Here is an 18,762-nt window from a genome sequence, read left to right on the forward strand (position 1 = left end):
AGAAAGACCACATGTTCTCACTTACATGTGGAGTCCAAAACAATTGAACTCAGAAAGTAGAGCATATGGTGGCTACAGAAGCTAGGGTGTTGGGGAAATGATCAAAGGTACAAAATCTCAGGAAGAATAAATTTTTTGGAGATCTGTCACACAGTGTGGTAAACATAGTTAGCAATAGAGCATTGTACATTTCAAACTTGCTGAAAGTTTTAAATGTCCTCATCACAAAAAATAAGTACTTGAGGTCATGGATATCTTAAATAACATATGTTATTATTCTTAAACCATAACATCATCACAGTACATTATAAGTTATTCATTTACAATAAATTTTTTAAGCATTTTTTATTCACTTTTGTTTGTTTGAAAAGCAGAGGGACAGAAAGAGAAAGAGAGGTCTTCATTCTACTGGTTCATTCTTCAAATGCCTACAGCAGCCAGGGCTGGGCCAGGCCAAAGTCGGAAGCCCAGAACTCCATACAGGTCTCCGCTGTGAGCAGCAGGGACCTAACTACTTGAGCCATCCCCTGCTGCGTCCCAGGGTGTGCACTAGCGAAAGGCTAGAATCAGAAGTGGAGCCGGGACTCAAACCCAAGCACTTCAATTTGTGATGTGGGCATTACAAGTGGCATCTTAACTGCCCCTACAGTAATACTTTTAATTAAAAATATGCACAATTAGGACATAAGGCAGTGAGAGAAAAGCAGTATCAGAGTGACATCAAGAAAGATCAGAGTCGTCCCAGGGTGGGAGACAGCTCTTTTTCCTGAGATGCTAAGAGCAGAGAAGCTTCCTTCAAAGAATTGAGAAAGACCCCGAAGATGAAGCAGACTCAAAGCAACCAACCAGAGACCTGGGTTAGCCACAGGAATGAGAATAAAGTTACCTGGGGCTAGGTTAATAAGTGAGAGTAACCACAGCAATATCAACTAGCACTTACTAAAGATGCGCCACCTTATTTAATCCCTACAATAACTTTAGGAGGTAAGTATAATATTCTCATGCCACAGAGGGAAAACCGGACCAGAGGCTGTGCCTTGCCAAAAGTTAGAGTTTGTAAGTGGCAGATCTGAGACCTAAAGCCACATCTTTGGACCCAGTGCTGAGATCATAGTCACTATGTGGCATTGTATTCGGTAAATTGAAAGTATATTCTAACTCATGAGTCTTTTCTACTGTGCACTTAAACAAAAATTCAGTATGCTCACCAACAGAAAATATATATATTTTTATACATTATACATAGGTCCACTATACTAATTTGTTTTGCATATTTTATATAACACCAAAACAAAATTTTTAAAAAGAGTTTACTTGAGAGTTAGAGTTACAGAGAGAGAGAGAGAGAGACAGAGACAGAGACAGAGAGAGGTCTTCCATCCACTGGTTCACTCCCCAATTGGCCGCTACTGCCAGAGCTGGGCCAATCCAAAGCCAGGGGCCAGGAGCTTCTGCTGGGTTTCCCATGGAGGTGCAGGTGCCTAAGCACTTGGATAACAGAGAATTGGATCCGAAGTGGAGCAGCCGGGTCTGGAACCAGCGCCCATATGAAATGCTGGTGCAGCAGGCAGAGCCTTAGTCTACTATGCCACAGCGCCAGTCCCCAAAGCAAATTTTTAAGGAAAAAAAATTATTCACTTGAGAGGCAAAGAAAGAAAGTTCCAAGCTGTTGGTTCACTCTCCAAATGCCCACAACTGCCCAGGAGCCAAAGCCAGGAGCAATCCAAGTCTCCCACGTGGGTGGCAAGAACCTGGTTGCTTGAGCCACCACTGCTGCCTCTTAGGGTCTGCATTAGCAGGAAACTAGAGTCAGGAGCTGGAGCTGGGTTTCACGTGTGGGCTTTCTGATGTGGCCCTTGGGTAGAATGGTCATCCTAACTGCTAGGCCAAACTCCTGCCCCCAAAATAAACATTCTTAAAGATGAGGAAGAGATGTAAAAATCTTTTTTTTAATACACAAGATTATTCTTTTTCCTGCTCTGTGGAAACATCTGCTATTGCCTGTGACACTTAAAAATGAATGCCATACAACTTAGGTTTTGGTGATAACATTGAATCATAGCAAGTGATCAACAAATCTTTGTTGAAGACTCAATGATTATTAGTTGTATGTATTGTACTCTCTTGGGGTACATGTGTGATCTTTGTCTCACTAATTGAACTTCAGGAGCAGGGACATTTCTTACATTTCTTTTGCTTCTCTAGCTGTGCCTTGAGACAGCAGAGAAAACAGATGCTGTAAAATGTATAGCAAGGGGCCTCCTTCATATCTACTCCTTGCTGAGGTCCAGAAATGCCTGAGCGAGGCTGGAAAACATTCCTGGGCGGGCTGGCACCGCGGCTCACTAGGCTAATCCTCTGCCTGCGGCGCTGGCACCCCAGGTTCTATTCCCATTTGGGGCACTGGTTTTGTCCCGGCTGCCCCTCTTCCAGTCCAGCTCTCTGCTGTGGCCCGGGAGGGCAGTGGAGGGATGGCCCAAGTGCTTGGGCCCTGCACCAGCACGGGAGACCAGGAGGCAGCACCTGGCTCCTGGCTTTGGATGGCCGCAGCGCGGCCATTTTGGGGGTGAACCAACGGAAGGAAGACATTTCTCTTTGTCTCTCTCTCACTAACTCTGCCTGTCAAAAAAAAAAATAGTGGGGGACACTGACGTTAACATCAACCCTCATCATGTAAGGAGCGAGGGGCCTCCTGGCAGAGAAAACGTCTTTGAGAGGAAATGAATGAAGACGATGCACATGCTTCAGCACCAGCGGGATCAGACATCAGTTCTTCAGCACATCACACACATCCTGTGTGAGTCCCAGCCCAGTGAGAAGCACATGCCAACACCGGATTACACGTGCCAAAGGAAAATACCCCAGGGAAGATGGCTCCGAGAGAAAGCACAGAGGCAGCAGGGAAACTGAGTCATCCAGCAGCCTCGCAGATCTGGCCCCATGAGGCGACAGGAGGAGAGGGAAGGAAGTCCTGGCAGAAGCATCTTAGACTGCGGTGCAGTTATAACAAAGTTTGACAAGGCTGTCAGGGAATCTTCTGTCAAAGTCACCTGTCAAGCGCCCTGCGTCTCCCAGGAGTGAGTCAGCCTCAGTATTCCTGCTGTGCTCAGTCATCAACTGTGGAAAGCGTGACCTCTGTGCAAATGGGATCAAATGTGATTATGACGTCAGAGCTGAGGCCTGCTTCGGTCAGGGTGCAGAGGGATCTGAGCCGTGCCTTCTCACAGCCACACTACTGCACACTTGCTACCCATTCTACTTCCCTACAGCTTGGTGCTATGAGAAGAGAGGGTTGTGGGTCAAAACATCCAGAAGTCCTTCCCCTTGACATTGAACAATGTGTCACGCTGCAAGGGAGAAAGAGATTGTCCCTGCATGTGCCACCTCACAGACCCCAGCCTGTCCGTGGGACCAGCAAGTGGTGCCCTTCAGTTGAAGTGTCACAGAGGCTGGCAGAAGCAGAAATACTGACCCAGACTTGTGGTTTATATTAAGCTCTGCGTGCCGCAGAAACAGGCGGCAGCTGAGAGCAAGAAAATGGCAGACTCCACTTGGTAGCTGACAGTACTTGTTGGTGAATACATGCGCGCCCCCGCCTTCCGAAGGTGCTGGAAATAATCAGGGGGAACATTATAGGGGTATGCAGTCTTGCATAAGAGGTGGGAGCAAGAGCCAGAAAACTTGGTGTTACTCCTATTTATAATAACCCATTTTAAGTCCTGGATTGGTGAAGTGACACCTGTTAACATCATTTGACTTGGAACCAATTAAATTCCTCTTGTCTGGAGCGAGTATATTTCTGCTCTATAATAAGATTCTGCAAACAAATGGCTTTCTCTCAGCACATTAAACATAGCTACCACTGGGGGGAGAAAAAAGCAGCAGCCAAAAATGTGTTTACTACTAGGCTAATACCATCTGCCCCCAACACATTCCCTGCTTTCAGGCTGACTTTGTTATGTTTCTGAAGGGAAATAAGAATTCAGCAGTCTTTTGAGACATTGTTGCTGAGCGGTCCGGGGAGAGTCGGGCCAGACACACCCACTCAAAACAGTCTGCTCCTTAGTGAATTTGGTCAAGGGCATTTTCACCAGGTCTCTTCTGAGAATCTGTCAGTCGGAATAACACAATTGCCATTTCAGCAAGAATAATGGGGATCAAACCACCTTGCTGGTTGTTCTCCGGGAGAGTCCATTTGCTGTTGCCTCTGGCTCCTACGGCACAGAGAGCAGAGTCATGAGGGAGGAACCATGAAAATCTGCCTGTGTCCTCCGTGATGGTAATGAGAAAACTGAAGCGCCCAGTTGCAGCAATGTGGAAGAGGATTCGCTGGGTGCAAACTACAGGCTGGGTTTCCTTTTGGATTAGGGATGTGCTGTCTCACAGGGTCACTGGGCACTTGTTCGACAGGCTGGGGAGTAACCTAACCTTTTACACTTTTACAGTAAGAACGAACGTGGGGTTGCCAGGGGCTAGTATTCTGGGAATTTGGGCAGCTTCTCTGGGAGAGGTGGTTCAGTCCTACTCTACTTAGCTTCCATTTCACTGCTTCTTGCCCCCACTTGCTGATGTAGAACAGAAACCCCCCCACACACATCCCTCAGGCCACCAATTCTACCTGCGTCTTCACGGGGGCACACCTTCTGTGCCCACACAGTTCTCACCAGGCACTCACAGTCAAGCTTTCAGTCCCGTCACTCTCGCTGAGACCGACACGTGTGCCAAATACCCCCCTCCCCGCCATGTCCACCTTTGCTTGCCTGGGGTGTTGTCCATGCCTACAAGGCTCCCTTCCTCTGTGGCCCCCTAGGAGGGATCCAGGGCGTTTCACCATTGGAGATGCCAAAGTTACACTCACTTCTGGAGCAAAATGGGCCTCCTTCTGTGTGCTACACTGTGCTAAGGATACTGTGTTAATCAGGTTCTCCAGACAACCAACCAGTGGGCTACCTGTAGTTACATAAAAGGAGACTTCTTATGGGAACGGGCTTCCATGATTACGGAGGCCAAGAAGTCCCTCAATCTGGTGTCTGCAAGTTGGAGGACCAGGGAAGCTGGTGGTGTCCTTCATTTGAGTCCACGGGCTTGACAACTAGAAGCTACAGTATCCAAGGGCAGGAGAAGATGGGTGTCCCCACTCAGGAGGAAAAGGGAAGTTGCCTTTCCTCCACCTTTTTGCTCTGTTTGGGTCCTCAGAGGATGAGGTGGTGCCCACCCACACTGGCAATGTGATCTTCTTATCAGTCCACTGATTCCAGTGCTCATCATTCCAGAAACACCCTCGCAGACACACCCAAAGAAATGGTTTATTAGTATCCAGTATCTCTAAGCCCAGTGAAGTCAATATTTAAAATTAATCATCGTAAGTACTGAAGAATACTACCTTGCCTTCCCTCGTGTCTACCCTGACATGAGTTAATGGGATAGTTAAACCAAGAATTACACTGAAGTGAAGGCATCGCTTTCTTTTTCCAAGAAGGAATTCTCCCTCTGGATATGCCTAAGTTCCCAGATCACATCAAATCAACTTCTATCCAGCTTAAACTGTTAGTTCTTGAGACAAACCTGACAAATCTAGGTTGGGGAGCTACGCACACCTGTGACTCAAGCAGAGGCCCCACCACATCAGTCCTTGCACAGATGTCACGGTTTCTACTAATTAACTTGGAATTGCAGTCGTGGTAGAAAATGGCTTCTCTGCACTCCAGGTAAAGAGTATAAGGTTTCTTATTTCAGTGGTTTCCTGTCGCTCCCAGATAAAATCCAAAATCTTCTGAAGCAAGGTCCTGCAATGATCTACCTTTGAAGCTCAAACTACACTCCTCGTCAGCAAAGCCAAATGTGTAGTTCCTCAGACTTTGGCCGCAAGTTTGCAGATATGTGTCTCATATGTATTACAGCACCGAGCCTGCCTTTTCTTAATAGCTTCCACTCCTTTGATCATTAACAACACTGTTTAATTCATTGTCACATGGCATGATACACAGACCACTAGGCAGACAGACCTCTGTAATCTACACAGTCCTACATACCATTGACTTCATCTTATAGCCATCCTTGACCTTCTTGTCCACCTCTCCTCCTTAAAAATAGAGGTGGCATCTCTCACCTCTGTAAGTTCAGTGCCTGGTAGTCACATAGTGCATGGTATGTAGCAGGCATTCCATAGACATTTGTTGAATAACTGTATGCATGAATGTAAAGTGATTAAAATTAATTCGTAACTGTTCAACACTGGGGAGTCATGGCAAATGAATACTTTTTAAAAATAAAATATTCTAATCTCTCATCAGTTTATGTTCAGAAAAATGGTGCTGTTTACAAGAGCTGTGGTAACTTGAACTACTCAGGATTTCTTGATCTAAGAATAGTATATTCTAGGCTGTCTTCCACTGAGCAGGTCTGACAGCTGTTTGTTAGGTTGCCATATAACATGCTTTAACGGGCTGGTTTTCTCTGCTGTGAAGTTGAGCTGCAAACAGGGTAACTTCTTTGAAGAGTGGACTTCTTTGAAGAAAAATTTTAAATCTAGAAAAGTAGAAATAGTTTAAATGTTCCTAGTGTACATAGTTAATACTTCTTAAATGCTTTGTCATATTTCTTTGTGGGATTTTTTGATAAAAGAATGAAAATATAAAGTTAAGGTCCCATTTAACCACTATTCTCAGTTCTATGCTCCTTCCCACCTCCCCAGATTAAACATTTGTTATGAGTTAGGTGCATTGCCCTAGTTCCTGTGATTAACCCTCTGAGATCCAAGCATCGAGGTTGTGCTAGCCTGAGACATAGGTTTCCCTTTCTCCTTCTCTGAAACAGTCTGTGTAAAATGGACATTCCTCTTTCTCCCTCTCCTCCTTCTCCTCTCTCTCTCTCTCTCTCTCTCTCTCTCTGCAGTCGTGTTAAACTACGTAAGCCTGGTAACCTTTCAGAGGAAATTTTTGACTATTGAGTTCATGATTATTCAGTTATCAGTCCTACTTTATAGATTTTCTATTTCTTCTTTGGTCAGTTCTGGCAATTTATTATAGTACTGGAAAATTGCCCCTTTAATATTTTGTATTTTTATTAGTATCTCTTTTCATTGTATTCTGCTAGACTTTTTCAATTTCCCTCTTATCTATTGTTATGCTCCCCCCTTTCTAAAAATATTATAGAGGGCTTTTCAACATGTAAAAGTTGAAGAGATATGGGGCAGGCATTGTGGTGTAGCAGGTTAAGCCACTGATTGTGGTGCCAGCATCCCATATTACAGTGCCATTTCAACTCCAGGCTCCTCTGCTCCACTCCAGCTTCCTGCAGATATGTCTTAGAGGCAGCAAATGATGGCTCAAGTACTTGAGTCCTTGCCACCAACATAGGAAACTGTGATGGAGTTCCTGGTTCCTGGTTTCAGCCTGACCCAGCTCTAGCTGTTGTGAGCATTTGGGGAGTGAACCAACAGATGGAAGGTCTCTGTCTCTCCCTCTCTTTCTCTGTCATTCCATCTTTCAAAGAAATAAATATTTTAAAAAATAGAAGAAATAATATAAAGAACTGCAAATTTCAGCAATTATGAAAATTGTGTCGGGGCTGGCGCTGTGGCTTAGCAGGTAAAGTCGCCATCTGCAGTGCAGGCATCCCATATGGGCACCGGTTCTAGTCCCGGCCACTCCACTTCTGATCCAGCTCTCTGCTATGGCCTGGGAAAGCAGTAAAGGATGGCCCAAGTCCTTGGGCCCCTGCAACCATGTGGGAGACCCAAAAGAAGCTCCTGGCTCCTGGCTTTGGATTGGCGCAGCTGCAGCCATTGCAACCAGTTGGGGAGTGAATTATCGGATGGAAAACGCCTCTCTCTCTGTCTCTCTTTCTCTCTCTCTCTCTCTGCCTCTCCTCTGTGTAACTCTAACTTTCAAATAAATAAATAAATCTTTAGGAAAAAAATTGTTTCAATCTTGCTATATTTATTCTTAGCCTCCTCACTTTTCTTTCTTCCCTTTCTTTCCTTCTGACATTCTCTCTGCTGAAATATTTTAATGGGAATCCCAGAAATCATGATAATTTCATATGCATATTTCATTGATGACATATTTTAACACAGCCTCCACACCATTATTACATCTAATGAAATTAACAGTCATTCTGCTGAATTCTATCTAATAACCAACCTAGAATCAATTTTCCCTAATTATCTCAAAAATGTCTTTTTTCAATTTGTTCCAATTAGGATTCATACGAGGTCCCTATATTGCATTTGGTTAATATGTTCTTTATTCTCTCACAGTTCCCACTCTTACTGTGATTAATCTGTCAGAGAAATAGGACTGTTACTCTGTCTGATGTCTATATTCTTGACTGGAAGCACTGCTTCCCTGTGATGGCATGTAACTTGCTCCTCCATCATCTGTATTTCCCACAAAATGCTGATTAGACCTAATTCATCTGGCTGTTAGATTCCAATTCAGGTTTGGGGGGCGGGGGAGAATTCTTCATAGTTGGTGCTGTATACATCTTATTATTATAACATTGTAAGACATAGAATGTCTGGCTTTCCAAGTTACAGTGTTGCTGAGTCTGATCAGTGAGTTCTGGCAGTTTTATAACTGTTGCCCTGATCTATTATTTAGCAGAAGTTGCAAACTAGTGATATGCTAATTCTGTAGCTGCATCTACATTTAGTCACTGAAATTCTTCCATACAGCACATCCCTTAATCAGATTCTGTTTGATTGTCCAAAAAATGTAGTTCAGAATGGAAGGCAGGAGGGATACTTTCCCTTCATATATCAATTTTTACATGTCACAGTTGATACCCTATCACCCCTCAGTGGTTACCAATGAGAATTCCTGAATATTTTTATGAACTAGAGAATTTTTCTATTTCTGACGTTTCAATCAATAATTGATCATTTTTCTACTGCTCAAATTTGTTCCATCTAAAGGTCAGTGGCACCCTGAAGAAGATTTTTATATTCTCCTTTTGATATGATTCCTTTCAGAAATTACCTGCGTCCAAGGAGCCCTGCTTCCCTTCAGTGGGAGATGGCACTCAGACAGCAGCTTCCACATACGGGGTGTCCACTGCCACAGCCTTGTCTTTCTGTCTTTTAAGCGCCTCAGTTTTGCTTTCTTTCTTTTTCCTCCTTAATGAGAATTAATACTTTATTAACTTGTTTTCTATTTAATTTCTTTATTATTTCCTTCTATTTTCATTGATATTATTCTTTGCCTGGTTTCTAACTTCGTTGTTTAAATGCCTAAGGATTTTTTAAAAATCTGCTTTGTTTTTAAATAGAAGAGATCTTCAAGAAGTTTATGGGAAATGTCTATTATGAAAACACAATGCATGGATTTCAAAATTTTTGCACCAAGATAAATTTATCTTTCAATTCACTTTCCATGAACTTTTTGAAATACCCTCATATATGCACTTGAGATTAGAATGCTCGTAAACACTAATTTAGCTGCTTTCTGCATGTTTCAGTATAATAGCACTGTTGGGATCAGTCAGCATTACAAACTTTATCACTAGGGTTTCCTTTTTAAACATGTATTATATATGAATGAGAATTTTAGTTTGGTTTGATTTTATTCAAACATGGATATTTGGAGTTTACTATTATTTATGTCTAATTTTTTCTCATTATTTCCCAAGATTGTCCTTTAGTTGATATGAATTCTCACAGAATTATTTTAAATATGTATTTATTTATTTTTTTTTTTTGAAAGTCAGAGTACAGAGAGACAGAGAGAAAAAGAGATCATCCATCTGCTGGTTCACTCCCCAAATTGCCACAATGGCCAGGGCTGGGCCAGGCCAAAGCCAGAAGCCAGGAGCTCCTTCCACATCTCCCACATGGGTGCAGGGGCCCAAGCACTTGAGCCATCCTCCACTACTTTCCCAGGCGCGTTAGCAGGGAGCTGCATCAGAAGTGAAGCAGCCGGGACTTGAACCAGTACCCGCATAAGATGCTGGCACTGCAAGTGGCAGCTTAACCTGCTGCACCACAGCACCAGCCGCTCACAGAATTTTTCAAATGACTACTTACTACTTATTTTTCATCAACTTGAAAAGCAAAACAACAAAGTAGGAGAGAGAGAGAGCACATGAGGGACTAACAGAGAGAGATCTTTCATCCCCTGATTCTCTCTCCAAATGCCTTCAACAGTCAGGGCTAGGCCAGACTGAAGCCAGGAGCCCAGAACTCCATCTGGGTCTTCCATGTGGGTGACAGAGACTCAAGCACTTGTGCCACCATCCACTGCCTCCCAGACCACATTAGCAGGAAGCTAGATAGAAGTGAAACAGCTGGAATTTGAACCCGTCCTCATATGGGATGCTAACACAGGTGACAGGTTAACCTGCTGCACCACAATGCCAGCCCCTGTCTTATTACTTCTAATGAATATGTATATTTTACTTTTAAAAATAAGTGTTAGAGGGGCCGGTGCTGTGGCGCAGCGGGTAAAAGCCCCTGTCTGCAGTGCTGGCATCCCATATGGGCGCCAGTTTGACTACTGACTGCTCCACTTCCAATCAGCTCTCTGCTATGGCCTGGGAAAGCAGTAGAAGATGGCCCAATTCCTTGGGCCCCTGCACCCATGTGGGAGACCCAGAAGAAGCTCCTGGCTCCTGGTTTTGGGTCGGCACAGCTTTGGCCATTGCAGTCATCTGGAGAATGAACCAGTGGATGGAAGATCTCTCTCTCTCTCTCTCTCTGCCTCTCTGTAACTCTGCCTTTCAAATAAATAAATAAATCTTTAAAAAAAAGTGTTAGAACTATATAATGAGGACTAAATGGGGGAAAAAACTATTCTGTTTACTTTTAACCTTATTTATAATATTTTTACTGTCCTAAATTTGCATAGACTTGTAGAAGCTATGAGTTGAGAGATTATTTTGTCTAGCCTTTGTTTTGTAGACAAGTTAAGGTCAAGTTAAATGATGCAGTCACATCTCTAATCTCTTTGACCTGCATGTTATGGATTAATATTAATTTACCATGAATGTTTAAAAGGCATGTACATTTTATTGATCCACTTTGACACTAGTCTGGATTTAGCAGATTTTACCCAGCAGACTAATCCAAACTAATAGCCTTTTTGTTATATCCTTTCAGAGTGTTCTGTGCCTTTTTTTATAGCGCTTGTTACAAGTTTTAATTATATACAAGCATTTCTTGTACTTATTTGCTGATTTCTCCTCCACCAGACTCTGAAGTCCTTGAAGGCTGACTGTATACATGTTTTGCTCTCCGTGCCCAGTGCCTAGCACAGTCTTGCTATGTCAGGGGCACTCAAGAACACGCAGTCAGCGGGTCACGGAGTCATTGACTGCAGGTGCTCTCTATTGACTGTCCTTTCATGCCTTAATGTGCCTCCGTTTATTGAGCATTTAGATACCACAAGAATGTCCCATGTGCATACAGACTTTAAGCTCATTAGTAGCACTATTATTATCTCTACTGTACGGATGTGAAGACTAAGACTGGGGGAGGTTAGGTAAAAGTCAAAAGGGCAGAAGCTGGATGCTGGGGTTTGGGTATGGATCATCCCCTACAGGTTCACGTGCTGAAAGCTCAGTGGGAGGTGACTGACCATCACCTGTCCTCATGAAGAGGTTAGTGCTGATCCCCCAGAGTGCGGTAGGTCTGACAAGAGTGGACTCCTTCCCATGAGAGCGGGTTGTTATAAAAAAGCAGGTCTGGCCCCTCCCTGGTCTCTTCCTTTCTCACCATATGATCTATTCTGCACACCCCACTCACCTCTTGCACGTGCTCTGCCTGTGATGCCACCTGCCAGAGGGGCTCTGATGCAGCCAGAGGAGCTCACGAGATGCTTGCCCCACACTGCTTGGACTTTCCAATCACCGGAATCATGAGTCGAAAGACTTCTTTGCTTTATCATGTGCCCAGCCTTGGGTATTTCATTATAGCAACACAGAATGGACTAAGACACAGAGCAAGTGACAGTGTGCGATTCTGGAGTCTGCGATCAACCATCTGCTTGCTAATTTCTTGGCTTCAGTTAATCTTTGGGATTCAGTGACAGGAATGGTATCTCTTTACCCCCAATTTAGAAGTGTTCTGGGCTAATAAAATAATCTTGTCAGATTGAACATATATTATTAACTTTAATCCTTCTCAGAGACCTTCTAAAATGATAGTGGAGAGATTCTCTTTAAAAGCATAAAGCTATGAGGACAAGAACTGACAGGAGAAGGCAGCAAGTTGATGTTGGGAGCTGTGAAGCAAAAAGACAGGTGTACCTGACAGCACAGCTAAGAAAGCTGAATCCTAAACTGGGAGTAGGGGCAAGCGAGCGCCCATCTGATTTATGCTGTTCAAGCTGCTGGCAGTGGGAACGAAAGAGATAAGGAGAATTAGTTGAGAGCCTTTAAAGAAATTGGCCCCAAGACCCTTCCCTTTACCCCAGCCTTGACACAGCCAATGAGAGCTCTTTCCTCATCCACGCAGAAGACAGAAGACTAGGGTTTAAGTCCCAGGGAGAATCTAGACCAGGAAACTGTATGCACAGTTGAGGCAGAAGTATCTTACTGAAGAGAGGAGGTGCTCCACCAGATTGAGGGGGAAGACCAAGGGAATGCCAAGGCAGCAGTGAGTAGACATTTCAAGGTAACACTTGTGTTTCTAGAATCAAGTGCAGGCAGACTGCAGGAGATCAGAAGGCTGTGAGAGACGCCTTAGGGAAAACGCAAACGGCTCTGACACCTGCTGCATGCAGCACCTTGGGAGGAGTGTTGGAGCACCATCAGAGTCTGGGGTTGAATGAGGGATAAATTCATAGAAAAGCAGACAACTAAACCCAGAGAAAAGAAGATGGCTATTTTTACCCTGGGTGGTGGGGAGGTTAAAATTTATACAGAATATAAACCATTCATTATAGTTGACTACGTGGCTCATCTATGAATAACATTTTCAAAATCCCAAGGTAAAACATTGAATAATAAGCCACATAAAATTAAATATAACTTATTGGGACATTGAGGAAAGAGTAGTGAAGAGAAATAAATTATTTCTACATTTGCGACAAGTCAATATAATGGCTAAAACTAAACAAAAGAGTAAAGTATTTTATTTAAAAATGTGTGCAGATAAGAAATGAGCAAGCAAAAGTAAATATATAGGAAAACATGAATCAGCAAAAAGGTGAAGGTGGCTGGCATGGCACAAGATTGCAATGAGGGCATAGATGCTCTTGTTTGTTGTAAAGCTGTCTCTTTAAACCACAGCATATGTAACAAAAATTAAAACCAACAAAACAAAAAGAAAATGTAAAGAAAGATTTTTAAATGACAAAACTTATCCTCACCCCCTCTTCTCCCTCCCCTCCTCAACCTCCCTCCTTTCTTCTCTCTCTAAAATTACAAACCTTGTGTCAGTCAGTCCCTGCAGCCAGTCAGCTAGAGAAGAGGGCTTGTTTTAAAATAGCAAGTTGACTCAGCAGGTGAATAAGCAGAACCCAATTAGACAAGAAGTTCATTTCCTTTCTAGCTCTCCCTAAGAACCAGTGGAGAACTTGCTGTAAGTAGAAGTTGCAGTTTTGCCATAAAATAACCCTTTACATGATTTATTGCTCATCTCTGTGTAACACTGCATTTCTTCCTACTGATCTCTATAAAAGCTCTACATAATGGTGTGTGGGGATTTAGGACACTTCCTCCAGTCTTTATTCCATTTCTACTTTTTCTTACCTTGTTATTTCACCTGCCAGACGCCAGTGTTACTATCTGACCATGCAAAGGGTGTGCAGCCAAAGAAGGTCCTCAGTCAAGCTGAGGCCTGAGGCAGGCGGTGAGGCCCAGTCAGTGCCTTCGGGCAGTCAGATTACATTTCCAAGGCATTCTCGTGTAACAGCTGTGTACCTTTGATCAAAACACTGAGAAACACAACCCTCACGACCTCCTCAGCGCGGGTGCATGCGCACGCACACACAACAGCCTAGACTCTGTTCTCCTAGATCAAGGAGAGCTGGGGCAACGGCTCCACTGGCTCTCAGAGGCACTGAATGCCCACGTTCACAGAAGAGCTCAAAGGCACAGGATGACGCAGGTCAGTCCAGAGAGAGGACCCCTGTAGATGGTGGGACAGATTCTCTCCAGGAGGGCACTTTCCCTGGCTGCCTGCTCTGCCCTCAGCACCTGCTACAAGACTTGGCACATAGTAGGGACCCAGCAAATATCTGCTGGATTAATGATTGAGTCAATATGCTGCTCTGTCTGGTATGTCTTCTACCTTTTCTCAAAATGACGAATTCCTGTTCATCCTTCAAATTTCAATTCAACTATCTCTTGTACAGCTTTCTTTGGCACATCCAAACTTTTTCCACATACAAAGGCACTTGGAGAAGTTCACCAAAAAAATGAATTAAAAGAAAAGTTTATCTTGGTGCAAAAATTTTGATATCCATGCATAGTTTTCTTTTTAATAATATGTGTTTTTTGAAGATGCCATATATCTTTACTTGGAACACATATCTGTTGCTTGTTCTTTTAAAAGTATTCTATTTATTTATTTAAGAAGGAGAGAAAGAAGAGTGAGCGAGCACACGCAAGCAGGCACTACCATCTGCTGGTTCACTCTTCAAATGCCCCCAACAGCCAGGGCTGGGCAGGGCAAAATCCAGGAGCCAGGAACTAAATGCAGGTCTCTCACGTGGATGGCAGGGACCCATCATTGCTGCTGCCCTTGGCAGGAAGCTGGAATCAGGAGGCAGAGACAAGTATCAAATTCAGACACTCCAAGACAGATACTACAAACACTCACTCCTGTTATATAATAATACATATTATTATATAAAGTATTTTTCATAGTATAAGTATATATTATATACAAGTATAATGCATATTATTATAGTACTTACCTACATGTCTCTATACATATTATACTTTAGCTCTTTCAGAACTAAGGTTGTGTTTTTTTTTTTTTTAAGATTTTATTAATTTGAGAGGTAGAGTTACAAACAGACAGATAGGGAGAAAGATCTTATATCCACTAGCTCATTCCCCAGATGGCCACAAAGGCCAGAGCTGAGCCAATACGAAGCTAGGAGCTAGGAACGTCTTCCAGGTCTCCCACACAGGTGCAGGGGCCCAGGAACTTGGGCTGTCCTCCGCTGCTTTCCCAGGTGCATTAGCAGACAGCTGGAGTAGAAGTGGAGCAGCCGGGACTTGAACTGGTGCCCATATGGGACGCCGGCACTGGAGGCAGCGGCTTTACCCGCTACGCTACAGCGCTGTTATAAAGGGGCTAGCCCCTTTATCATACTTCTTCTTGTTCCAGAAGCTGGCCTTAGCAAGAACCCTATAATTCTCGGAGCCACCTGACACTCCATCTTATTTGGAAGATCTGTGCTCACCACCAGTCATCTAATCACAGCCTATTGCAGTGACGGCACAATACTTTCACGCCTAGTTCCGTTCCTCTTCTTCTAGATATGAACTCTTAAGTCTACAGAAGATGGTGATTTAATGTGCCATCTTATAAAAACATTTCACCCCTATTCGGTGTGAACCCAACAGCCCTGGGAAGCTGCATCATCCTTTTTTAACACATCAGGAAACTGAGGCTCAAATGGAATTAGTGGTAGAGCTGGAAGCCAGGGCTCTTCTGCTGCCTGCCCAGTGCACATTCTGCCACGCCTCAGAAGTCACACCAGTAGGAACGGAGCCAGGAGGAGATGACTCCTCATCCAAAACTCCTTCCAGAAGGCAAGAGCATTCTGACACCTGATAGGAGCGGGGTGCTGCTAATTATTCACAGCCTGTCCCAATTATAAGGACACCTGTGCTCAACGACTCACTTGCCAAGAGCCTGGAGGACACCCCAAGATAGAGGTTTACCTGGTCTTGCCTTCATTTGGGGTTAGCTTGTTACAAATAAAAAAGATTGTTAATTTTGACTCCATTAAAAATGGAACATGTCTGTAAAAGCAGAACTCTACCAATAAAATTAAAGGATAAGTCATAGACTGGGGACAGATATTAACTGCATATAAAACTCATCAAAGAAATACTATGTAGAGTTCAAGGAGCTGCTACATGTCAATGAGAAAATGACTAATAACCCATCAAGAAAAAACTGGCAAAGGATATAAACAGGCAACTTGGAAAAATGCAAACTGTAACAGCCAAAAAGCACATAGAAAATGCTCACCACTAATCAAGATGTGCAGTAAAATGGTATGATCACTTTCACTCCAGATTTATAAACACTTGAAAGTGTAGTCAAAGGAAGTGTTGATGAAGATGGGACAAGAACTCCCTTTGGAGTAAGTCAAACAAAGCTAAAACACTATGACCCAACAATGAATTCCACTTCTTGATTGATATATATATATATATATATATAAAACTCATACACATAACTAATATTATAAAAAATATCTGTAATATATATTAAAGAAGCTCATGAGGGTACTTCAAAAAGTTTCTGAAAAAAAGGAATTAAATTTTTAAAACTATTTTCAAAGCTTTTTTTTAAGATTTATTTATTTGAAAGGCAAAGAGAGAGAGGTCTTCCATCCACTGGCTTACTCTCCAGATGGCAACAATGGCCAGAGCTGATCTGATCCGAAGCCAGGAGCCAGGAGCTGCTTCTAGGTCTCCCACATGGGTGCAGGGCCCAAGCACTTGGGCCATTTTCCACTGCTTTCCCAGGCCATAGCAGAGGGTTGGATTGGGAGTGGAGTGGCTGGGACTTGAACCAGCACCCATATGGGATGCCAGCACTGCAGGCAGTGGCTTTTCCCACTACGCCACTGCACCAGCCCCTTTATTATCAACTTTTGATAGAAGATTTTTGAAAACGAAATTTTAAGAAACACAAAACACAACAAAGAAAAAAAATCCTAACAAATTTGAAGCCCATTTCACTCTTTTATCTTCTTCCTCTCCTTTTAGAGGTAACTGTTATCATGAATTTAATATATATATAGTCTATCCTTTTAAACTTTTGTTTCATATATGTATCATATATAATTGTTATATATATTTCATAGACATGTATTAATAGATCATTTTAATTTTAGAAATGGTAACATAGTACATGACATTCTGAAATTTGTTTTTGTTCATTTCAACAGTGCAATTATTTTTTGGCTTGTAATATGATAATGTTTATTTCAAGGTTTTTATTTAATGAATACAAATTTCATATGTACAGCTTTTAGGAATATAGTGGTTCTTCCCCCCATTCCCGCCCTCCAACCCCCCCTCCCATCTCCTACTCCCTCTCCCATTCCATTTTTCATTAAGATTCGTTTTTAATTCACTTTATATACAGAAGACCAACTCTATACTAAGTAGAGATTTCCACTATTCGCATCCACACAAAGTATAAAGCACTGTTTGAAGACAAGTTTTACCACTAATTCTCATAGTACACTTCATTTAGCACTAAGGTCCAACATGGGGAATAAGTGCACAGTGACTCCTATTGTTGGTTTAACAATTAACACTTTTATTTTTGATGTCAGTGATCACCCAAGGCTCTTGTCATGAGCTGCCAAAGCTATGGAAGCCTTTTGAGTCCACAAACTCCTTTGGTATTTAGACACAGCCATATGCAAGGTGGAAGTTCTCTCCTCCCTTCAGAGAAAAGTACATACTTTTAGTGCAACTATTTTTTAAAGATTTATCTATTTATTTGGAGGACAGAGTTACAGAGAGAAAGGGAGAGACACAGAGGGATCCTCCATCTGCTGGTTCACTCCCCAAATGGCCACAACAGCAGGAGCTGGGCCAGACAGAAAAGCCAGGAGCCATGTGCTTCATCCAGGTCTCCCACGTAGATACAGAGGCCCAAGCACTTGGACCATCTTCTGATGCCTTCCCAGGCTATTAACAGGGAGCTGGATCAGAAATAGAACAGCTGGAACATGAACCATGCCCATATGGGACGCCAGCATTACAGGTGGCGGCTTCACTGGCCACCCACAACGCCAGCCCCACAGAACATTTTACATAAGCCAGACATTTCACATGGACGTTTTTAATATGCCCTTTTGAACCCCAGACTTAACACCACTAGTTTATTCACCTGTGTAATGTAAGAAAAAGTAGATAAGGTCATTTCCAAGGTCCTTTGCAGCCCTGACATCCAAGCCTCCTATGAAACCTCTAAGTCCTCTGAAGAGCACACAGACCTTTTGTACGAGTGTGTTCTGGGAAGGGGCTAGGAATATGCTGCCAGCTGTTGCAGGGGGAAGAAGCCTTGGGACCTTCTTACAACCTGTGAAAGCTGCATCTTCTCACTGTAGCCTCACCCCAGAGGCATTCCCCACTTGCCATCCTCTCTATTTATATTCTGTTAGCTCTATCTAAATCCAGCTCTGATTTGTACTATGACGGGGTCTGGACGTTCTGGGACTATTTCTCTTCCCCTTCCCCAAGCCAAAAACCTTTACTTGAAACTTCATTGTCGCTGACTCCTGCATTGTCACTGACTCCACTGACTCCTCCTAGTGTCACTGACACTAGGCTTGGAGGTTTGGAGACCATACATTGAACTCCAAAATAGAACTTACAACCTGACACCAGTCTGATGTTGCAACAGACTATTTTGCAATCAAGATGGTGCCAGCAAATCTCCAGTCTTGTGGAAAGGAACCAGTTATAGACAAGATGAGAAGACGCTGGCAGAATCAAGAATCTTATACACAGTCAAGCTGTCCCTCTAGTCTGCGCCAGCTCCCGAGGAACCCATGAGGGACCAGTTTCATTTAACCCAGGGGAAGCAGGAAACATCAGCAAGTGGGCTGATCATAA

At 43.2% G+C, this 18,762-nt stretch overlaps 1 long non-coding RNA gene across 14 annotated transcripts in view; it reads left to right on the forward strand.

Moving 5' to 3' along the window:
* The first annotated feature begins 12,456 nt into the window (after positions 1-12,456).
* Positions 12,457-18,762, forward strand: part of LOC103349530 (uncharacterized) — a 69,331-nt gene continuing 63,025 nt past the window's right edge. For 7 of the 14 annotated variants that reach the window (XR_016234433.1, XR_011390468.2, XR_007920751.3 and 4 more), the window contains exon 1: positions 12,480-12,610. This is a non-coding gene — a long non-coding RNA (uncharacterized LOC103349530). Of the gene's footprint in view, positions 12,611-18,762 lie in introns of all 14 variants that reach the window. The other 7 variants (XR_016234440.1, XR_007920754.3, XR_011390473.2 and 4 more) reach the window with 3 other exon arrangements.

Source organism: Oryctolagus cuniculus, chromosome 1 (genome assembly GCF_051225735.1).
Source record: "Oryctolagus cuniculus isolate XC-2025 breed Fujian yellow rabbit chromosome 1, ASM5122573v1, whole genome shotgun sequence".
Lineage (NCBI taxonomy): Eukaryota > Metazoa > Chordata > Mammalia > Lagomorpha > Leporidae > Oryctolagus > Oryctolagus cuniculus.